This window comes from Lepidochelys kempii, chromosome 5 (genome assembly GCF_965140285.1).
Source record: "Lepidochelys kempii isolate rLepKem1 chromosome 5, rLepKem1.hap1, whole genome shotgun sequence".
NCBI classification, from domain to species: domain Eukaryota; kingdom Metazoa; phylum Chordata; order Testudines; family Cheloniidae; genus Lepidochelys; species Lepidochelys kempii.
This window is the reverse complement of record NC_136384.1, coordinates 35,723,820-35,733,500: the sequence shown is the minus strand read 5'-3', so window position 1 is coordinate 35,733,500 and position 9,681 is coordinate 35,723,820.

Here is a 9,681-nt window from a genome sequence, read left to right as displayed (position 1 = left end):
AGATCCTTTATGTCTAAATAGTCAGCCCAGACAAAGCCCCAGTCCTTGGCAGTGGCCAAGGATTGCAAGGCATAGCCTGGGGGCAGCAGAGCAGAAGTGACTTTAAGCCACCTTTGTGTTCCTCAGAATTGGGCTGGCTGTGCACCATGCTAGGTGCCTGGCTTAAGTTACAGCAGCCTGAGGATCACACTAAGGTTGATTGTCAGGGGTGGCTGGGACATTGGAGTGTGTGTCTGGGGATTCCTTATTTTGGCATTTGGGAGAGGGTTGGCACGGGGTGATTATATGAGTTATTCAGCACCAGGGGACCCCACTGCAGCTTGCGTGGAAGTGAGTCTCCTATGGCTGGGTTTAGAATCCTTCTGCACCAGCAGCACAGCTGAGGATTGAAACCTAAATCAGCCTTTTAGTGTGTGAATATCATGTGCCTGCTGCTGCAAGCCCTCTTGTTGACTTCAGTAGTAGCTGTCATGCAGCTCTTTGGGGGTACAGAGCCCTAATCATTGTCTGTGTTCTTATATCATTCACATCATTGCAGTGCTTGAACCCTGTTGACTCAACCGAAAATAGTTTCCCAAGCTGTTTATGGTCCATGGAGACCTGACTGAACATGGGATGCTCTTCCTTGTTTCTAGTTATTTAATTGCATTAAAAAAGGCTAAAGTAAATTTCCTGATATTATTTTTCCATATAATCAGTTGCTACCATTGGGACTGTCTGTCATGTGAACCCCCATTCCTCCCAATCTCTTTGCTAAAATGTGCTCCCTCCTAACGGGCAAACATTTTGACAGCCTTGTCTTAACCATTTACGTCTAACTTTACTACTGCACCAAAAGTAAATTTGACACTAAAAATGCTGCTATTTCAGTTTTCTGTGACTGTCACAGGGATCGGCAGCCTTTGGCCCGCACCCACGCCACTTCCTGCAGCCCCCATCGGCCTGGAGAGGCGAACCGCAGCCAGTGGGAGCCGTGATCAGCCGAACCTGCGGGCGCTGCAGGTAAACAAACCGTCCCAGCCAGCCAGCAGATTTCCCTGACGGGCCGCGTACCAAAGGTTGCCGATCCCTGGGCTATAATAGGCTTGCAATTCATTTTAAATATAACAAAATGCATTGCTGAAGTCTCTATTTTAGGCATCATCCCATTTCAATTAAGGGCCAAGCAGAAACTTAACATTTTCTCATAAACTTGGTTCATGAAACAGAAAACTGCACTTTGTGGAGTGTGGGGGAGGGGTGAGAAGAGTTTTTGAAGCCAGGGACTCATGAGACTCTTGATTCATAAATCTTGGTTATGGACTCAAAAAAATAAAGTAAGGGAAAAGGTGAAGCTATTGTTCTACCAGCCTATTCTCAATATTTGCTTCCTCATTTATCATTGATTTTGCACACTAAACCATTCTTTAAGGGAAAGCAAGGAGTCTCCATTTTCATTGTATTGAATCTAATCTAAAAGTAATTTCAACATGTCTGTTCTTGAGAAGCTGATACTTTGTGAGGGCCCAATCCGAATGGGTGCTGAGCCTCATCTCCTGTTGACTTTAGCGTCCGCAGTTGCCAGCACAGCAGAGAGCTCCTCAGCATGGAGCCCTTAGCAATTTCACATTTGCTTTAAAGAGATCTTTGCAAGTAAGGAATGCAATAAAAGCGTCAATACTTTAGAAACACATTTCTTCTGCAATGGATTTAATATAAGTAGATAACACTAGAGCTGTGATAACGATAATGAGTAGAACAGTTTGACTTCCATCTTGTTTTATGGACTTAGATGTCTTCCAGGCAGTGCATTACCTGTAATGGTTACATTTCTTTGTTGACAATTACAAACTTACTGGCTGGCTTTTAAAGCAGTAAATGAGCAGCCTCTGCTATTTTGTTTCAGATCACACCTCTTTTTTGTCTTTTCCGTGTCAAAACTTATTCCTTAAGGGGACACTATCAAAGTGCAAGTTAGTGGGGAGGTTTTCTTTTTTGTTTTAAGTAGTAACAGGTGCTACACCTACCCCTTAAAACTTTGCAGTCACATTTTCCTAATTATAAAATATTTTCCTGAATGTGTGAAAAAATGCAATAAAAGGGGAAACTGTGAACCTGAGGATGCAAAGTATTTTTTTTCCCACTCTAGTGCTCTTCATTGTTCCAAATCAAACGATTTTTTAAAGGTTATTCCTTTTAGCATGTTGTCTGCCCTCTGACAGGTAGATAGGAAGGGAGTGCATTTCAAATCTAGGTGTGAAAGCACACGCACAATACTTGTGCTTCTCTATACTCAGTGCAGTAAAAATGTAGCCTAAAATATTGATATGGCAATGAGTTACTAAGTAACAAACGGGCTGTAATATTTTCTTATTGGGTTCCAGAGGCAAGACTACTAAATTTTAAATACTGGTGGGTGATTATATAGGCATCTAGACAACCTCAGGCATAGGCCACAGACGCTTTCTTGTTAATGAAAATGTCCAACACAATTTCAAGACCTCTGTAACATTTGACAGTGAATGTAAATACCAAATGGAGTTTAATACTGTTTATATATTCAGAGTAATTATGGCTTGCAAAACTAATATTGATTTTGTATGCCAGCTCTCAATAATTCATTTAACCAGAATTTAAACTCATAAGTGCTGCTTAAGCCTCCTCTGTATAGCAACATGCTGAAATCACATTCCAGTATTAATCCCTTTGCAAGCTACTGCATGTTTATTGTTATGTAAGTGTTGTGAATTGTGCTGTCAACAATTTTTATTGTAACTTTGAATGTCTGTCTCCTCTTTATTGTATTGTACCTTAACGTTGCTTTTCTATAACTATATTTTATAAAGTAAAAAAAAAATCCCAAACCTGCCATTACTCTGTTTGCATTTGTCAGTGTTGTCCTAAGATTAACTGTATGTATTGACATTGAAGACAAAGAAGTTTGAACTTTTTTTTGGTTTTCTACAGTTGTTATGCAACTATTGCATCTTGGCCACTGTACCCATAGGCTAAAATCAAAAAAACTTTCCAGAGGTGGAGATGTCTCTTTAACATGAGATTGAGCAAAAGGATGTGAGTATATATTGGAGCACCGGCTAGACTGGTGGGCACTGAACTCTTTTCTAGTTGCTTATGTCATGCCTTTTACCACTCTGGTACTATGTGACAGTGGCAACTGGTCTGGGAGACAGTGTAGCCTAGTGAAAAGAGTCATGGGCTGGGAGTCAGAAAACCTGTGTTGTATTCGTGGGTTTACTTGACTAGATGTGACACTGTGGGGGCAAGTCACGTAATAAACTAGGTATTGTCAGGAAAGAATATGCCATTGTCTGATAGTTAGCAGAGAACTTGTTGAAAGTTTGAGGATAGAGTTCCAGGCAGCGTCGTTTGTGACTAAGTTTAGTGGGAGTAAAGATGTCAAAATCAGGCCTTTACTGGAAGGCTACAACCCTAATTGAGTAATACAGACAGATATGCTTATTTTCCAGCATGTTGGGCTTCTCCCATGGAGGAATTATAATAGTCCATGTAAAATCTAACTTGTTCTGATCTACATGCGATGCATCCTCAGCCAAATTGTGTTCTGACACTTGACTTCATGAATGACCAACGATGTGGTGGGGGCGCAAATGGCTGTCATTTAGGACAGAGTGTGGCCTATTGAGAGTTTTTCCGGCGAGGCAGGGGGTTGCGTAGCAGCACCAGGGCCGGGCGGGCTGTGGCTGCCTCTGCCTCGGAGCAGCCCGAGGAGCCGGGGCTCGGCACCGTATGTGGGGGGAGGGGGGGTTAGTAGGACGGGATCTGGGGGGGGGTTGGTCGGGGGAGGGGGGTCGGTTGGGGGAAGGGGCGGGGGGGCTGGGGGAGGTGGCCAAGGACGAATGGTCTGGTGGGGGGCTGTGGAGAGAGGCAGAGAGGGGGCCCTTAGGACGCTGTCTGGTTATACAGGGCCCCCCAGGTGTGTGGGGTGGCCACAGGGACCTGGCTCATTCAGGGCAGTGACTGGGACACTTGCTGCCAAAACTGTTGGGAGGGGGAAGGGGAGGGGGGTCGGTCAGGGGAAGGAGGGTCGATTGGGGGAAGGGGCGGGGGGGCTGGGAGAGGTGGCCAAGGACGAATGGTCTGGTGGGGGGCTGTGGAGAGAGGCGGAGAGGGGACCCTTAGGGCGCTGTCCGGTTATACAGCGCCCCCCCAGGTGTGTGGGGTGGCCACAGGGACCTGGCTCGTTCAGGGCAGTGACTGGGACACTTGCTGCCAAAACTGTTTTTTTTGTAAGTTTAGTGATTAAGCAAATAACCCGATTTAAAAACCCCAAGATCCTTCCCCTGCCCTGTGCCTCGGCCCCAGGAAACGAGCTCTAATTCGTCCTGACGAGTGCCCTCTGACTTTAATGTCTGGTAATATTTCATATCCTCCGCATCAACCTGGCCCAGGCTGGTGGAGTCTGAGCTGCTTGGGCTGCTGCTAAATTGTTGCTGAGAAAATGGGGTGAAATCACTGTGGTTTGGGGCATAGGAAGGTTCTGCCTCCTTGTGTTGCATCATAAATGACTGGTGCTGCTCACAATAAATGCTCTCCCAATAGGTTCCCACAATTACTTTTTAATTGGGTAGGGAATTGTCGCTGTTATGGTGAATTATTGAAATGTGTAGCCTCTGGGTGCTACTTTAATTCAGGCAGGATTGTGGCCCTTTTTTTTCTATACCCCCTAGGAAAGCACAGTCTAGAACACAGTGGCATACAGAGACAAGAGGTGAAGGAACTGATCAAATATATACAATGTCTATATATGAACTATATAGACACTCTACACTGATAAAAGGGAATGTGGAGAACATTTAGCACAGGGGTCGGCAACCTTTCAGAAGTGGTGTGCCGAGTCTTCATTTATTCACTCTAATTTAAGGTTTCGCGTGCCCGTCATACATTTTAACATTTTTAGAAGGTCTCTTTCTATAAGTCTATAATATATAACTAAACTGTTATTGTATGTAAAGTAAATAAGGTTTTAAAAATGTTTTAAGAAGCTTCATTTAAAATTAAATGAAAATGCAGAGGCGCCTCCCCTCCCACCCTCCCCGACCGGTGGCCAGGACCCGAGCAGTGTGAATGCCACTGAAAATCAGCTCGCGTGCCACAGGTGGCCTACCCCTGATTTAGCACGTTGTGGTTTTCTAAGTGCTGTATGAATCTGTTGTCTTTCAGAGCTCAGTTGTTTGCTCAGGCCTTTGAGGAAGGGTCTGGGGCGCTGTTCCCTCTAAGCTGGGCGCGCACACACAGATCCTAAACCCCGCGCACACAGCAAAACACCACGCACACAAAAATTGGCACAGAAGAAATTTTTTTGTGCACACGGGCTGTCAAAAATTAGAGGGAAGTTGGTCTCGGATATGGGGAAGTGGTGACTGAAGTGGAATAGAGTTTATGGAGGGTGTGGTATAAGTTTATGGAGGGGATGGTATGATGGCATAGCCTAATTTTGGCAATTAATTGATCTTTGACTATTAGCGGTAAATATGCCCAATGGACTGTGATGGGACACTAGATGTGGTGGGATCTGAGTTACTACAGAGAATTTTTTCCTGGGTGTCTGGCTGGTGAGTCTTGCCCACATGTTCAGGGTTTAGCTGATCGCCATATTTGGGGTCGGGAAGGAATTTTCCTCCAGGGCAGATTGGCAGAGGCCCTGGGGGGTTTTCGCCTTCCTCTGCAGCATGGGGCACGGGTCACTTGCTGGAGGATTCTCTGCACCTTGAAGTCTTTAAACCATGATTTGAGGACTTCAGTAGCTCAGACATGGGTCAGGGGTTTTACAGGAATGGGTGGGTGAGATTCTGTGGCCTGCGTTGTGCAGGAGGTCAGACTAGACAATCATAATGGTCCCTTCTGACCTTAAAGTCTATGATTCTATGAGTGCAATAAAGTGGAGAAGGAAAAAAAATGAAAAGCTGAAATACTACTTCTAACAGCGTTGAGGACGTACGTAAAATACCTGGAATGGGAGTGAGTATAAAGAGCTGAGGAGTGTAGCTCTTTATACAGAGGAGAATATATTGAACACACTAATAACGAGAAAATAACTTATTCATAAAATTCTGCTCTTAAAAAGTTAGACCCAGTGTTCATGTGCTAAAACTTTTACCCACTTGTTCTGCATTTACTGTACTCTCACTGCAAATGAAGTGATGGAGACACACAAAGCAGACTAAATAGCCATTTGCTTTGCAATCACAGTTACAGCCCTTGCAACTGTAAAATTTATATCTATGCATGGAAGACCACAGGCTTCCCTTCCTTAAATTACCTGCCCACTAAGAATTTGGGACTAAATAGATAATTCTTTGTGGCTGCAATTCTATTGACTTTTCAAGACTGATCAAATCTCAGCATACCTGAGCTTGCCTTTCTTAGACAACTTTTTCTGCTTCTTGGGGGGGGGGAACCCTCTTACGTTAAGATAAAACCTTAAAAAATGTATTTTACTATGGTAGTGTCTATTGCCATGGCAGGTAGACATTTTGCTTTATATATCATGAGAATGGAAACTAGGGGCAGAACAAAAAGCAATGGATTATATTAGAGGCAAAATAAATGTATCTTAAGACTTAGTTAACATGGCGAATGTAATCTAAAGAGTCTATATGAAGAGAGATGGTAGCTAACATACGCGACTGGGACAAAGGGAGTCTGGGTGCTCCTAGCTATGCCATCAACTTGATGTATGACTTTCTGTAAATCACTTAAACTTTCTACATCTCAGTTCCCCAATCTGTAAAAGGGGATGTCCCTTACTTTCTATGCTGAGATTAAAATCATTGTTTGCAAAGCATTTTGTGATCCTCAGACAAAAGGTGCTGTCAGTGGCTTTCATTTTCAAGAGTGGCAACTGAGGACAAGTATGGGGTGGGAGAAAGTGGCAGTTTTCTCTCTAGCAGGGTATTTGCTGACTTCAGTGGGGTCGTGTAACGTTTTACCAAGAGCTGAATTTGACTCATCTTTAACACTTGAGTTACATGTAGTCCAATCATGAAAACCACTCTTTCCCCACAGTTTGTATTATTTCTATTTCCCAAATGTCTTACACCACCAAATAAAATAAAATGGAACAGTAAGTAAAGTTCACCATAAATTGGGGCACAGTCTATACTTCAGTGTTAATTAGCATATAATTCAAATAGACTCTGACCCTTTTCCCTTTATAGATAATTCCTGAGAAAGTCTTCAGGTTTAAAATGCTGCTGTATTTTTAGTATGTCATCTTGATAACCCCTTCGTTCCAGCTGGGACTCCTTAAGTAGCTGCACTGGCATCTTTTTATTCTGTATATCGGCATCGTCCACTCTCAAGAAGCATTACAGCTCCTAGGAAGGATGTGAAACCAGTTAGTCTTCATCTGGACATACGATGAACACAGCTGCACTCTGACTGCATAGGCACAAGATCAGCAGTTAGCTTAATGAACAGGGTAATAGCTAGTGAGTGCTGGAAACTTGAACCTACTTATTTAAACAGTTACTGGAACCCACAGAACTGAAAGTGAACGGGGAGTGACGGGAAGGGTTTGCTTTCTACAGGAAATACATACTGATGTAGAACACTCATCAAAACAGTATAACCATGCCAACTTTCAGGGAGTACAGATTTGGCTCCATTAACATAATTGTGGAAGAAAGGAAGCAGGCAAGCAAAGTACAAGTAGGTAACCCTTAGCTCCTCTAAGGGACAAAGTTGGTATAGCAGGCCAGTACTGAAATAGCTGTATTCACAAAGAATGTTTTTATCTTAAACCATCAGTAATATTATCTACTTATTTTTCCTAAATAGATGCACTGTTTATAATTTTTTAAGGTAGTCACTGTGATACACGAAATGACTCCCTGGTCCTTCATGTTCACAAAACAAGAACTAGCTTGGGCCAGCAGCCCCATAGTGTATAGAAAATTAACTCGAAGGTTGAGATTTTTTTCAAAGGAGATGATGGCATTACAGGCCTAGCTCCCTTTGAAAGTCAGGGGGAGCTGGGTTCCTAAGAGTGGTCGGCACATTTAGCAAATCCCAGGCCAACCTGGCTCTGTTGTTCTTCAGCGTGATGGGAGGATGAGACAGTTACTGCCAGCTGAGCAGGAAAGAGAGCAGTTGCCTTGGAATACCTCCCCGGGTCTACTCCATGTTACTGAGCCTGCCTACTGCCAGTCTCTCCCCACGACTGTGATGTTGTTCAGCACTCTGCAGACTCAGGCTACCAGGGGAAACACTGTTTGGACTTTGCAGTACATCAAATGGATACAGAACCTGTCCCTACAAACACTACACAACACTTGGTTTTATGTGTGGTGCTGAGTATTAAACAGCCTAGACACCACAATTACCCTGAGTGGGGGCTGTTCTCTCTTTTCCTGTCAGCACAAAGCAACCTAGAACCTGTAGGTTGCAATGAAGATCCTGTGCCTAGCTCTAGAGACACATTTCTATGCACCCTTTTGTAAGAGACAAGATGGCAACTTAACCCTCACCAAGATGAAGGATCAGACCCCTCCTCTCCCCCATTGCTGTGCTCCCAGGCTCCAGTAAAAACACTTAACCAGATGATGGCAAATAGTCTGGTTGAAGTTCAGTGCTCAAGTAATTTGAGTCCAGGCCCATTGTTTGCAAAATTGGACTGTGCGGAGTTCTAACTCCAGGGGCATATTGCAGCTTCTCATGTATGGCTCCATGTAAGTCATGATGAGAGGCACCACACAGGGCCAGTGCCAGGATCTTAGAATGTGGGTCACATTTCAATAAAATAAATGGAGAGGCTAGGGAATGGGGTGGCGATGATGTCTTTATCCTCATCCGATGAAGTGAGCTGCAGCTCACGAAAGCTGATGCTCAAATAAATTGGTTAGTCTCTAAGGTGCCACAAGTACTCCTTTTCTTTTTGTCTTTATCCTGTAATCGTTGCAGAGGAGGGAATCTTGTCTTCTATTTATTACCAAAGTGATTAGACAGCTTGGCCTCTAAATCAAATACTATGGCCCATTCCCCTGGCGGTGGGAGTGTCCTATAACAGCAAGAAATTGAAGCGAGGCAAATTCAGCTTGGAAATAAGTCCTACCTTTTTAACAGTGAGAGGGATTAACCGCTGGAACACTTTACCGAGGGTCGTGGTCTTTTGGCTAAAAGATTATGCTCTAGGAATTATTTTGGGGAAGTGCTACAGCTGGTATCATGTAGGAGGCCAGTTTCAACGAGGACAAGGGTCCCCTCTGGTATTGGCATCTATGCAAAAGTCTCTGGTCCAAATCAGGCAGTGCAGAGCTTTGACTGTGGGGCTCCTGGCCATTGGGATTCTCATTTGTCATAAGAAAGGGCTGCTCTGGCTCAGAGCCCTACCATCAGGCAAAGGTTCATGGCAGAGCATACCAAGCCTCTATCTGACCTGTCCTTCAGCCACCTAAATAAGTGTGAGGCTCAGGGCCTAAGCCCTGCTCCATTCCTCTTCACGTCACTGCTGCCTAGGTGGGGGTAATGTCCAGCTCAGCTTGCTGCCTTGTGAGATGCCCTGAACATGCCCCATACAAAGCACAGAGCATCTGGGCACCTAACTCCTGACTAGGAATTCCCCTCTGTGACCGGGCGTTAGGTGCTACGATGCCTTCATAGAGTTAGCCCTAAATCTTTACTACATAGAGCACGCAAGGGCGCTGACTGGGTTGCACCCCC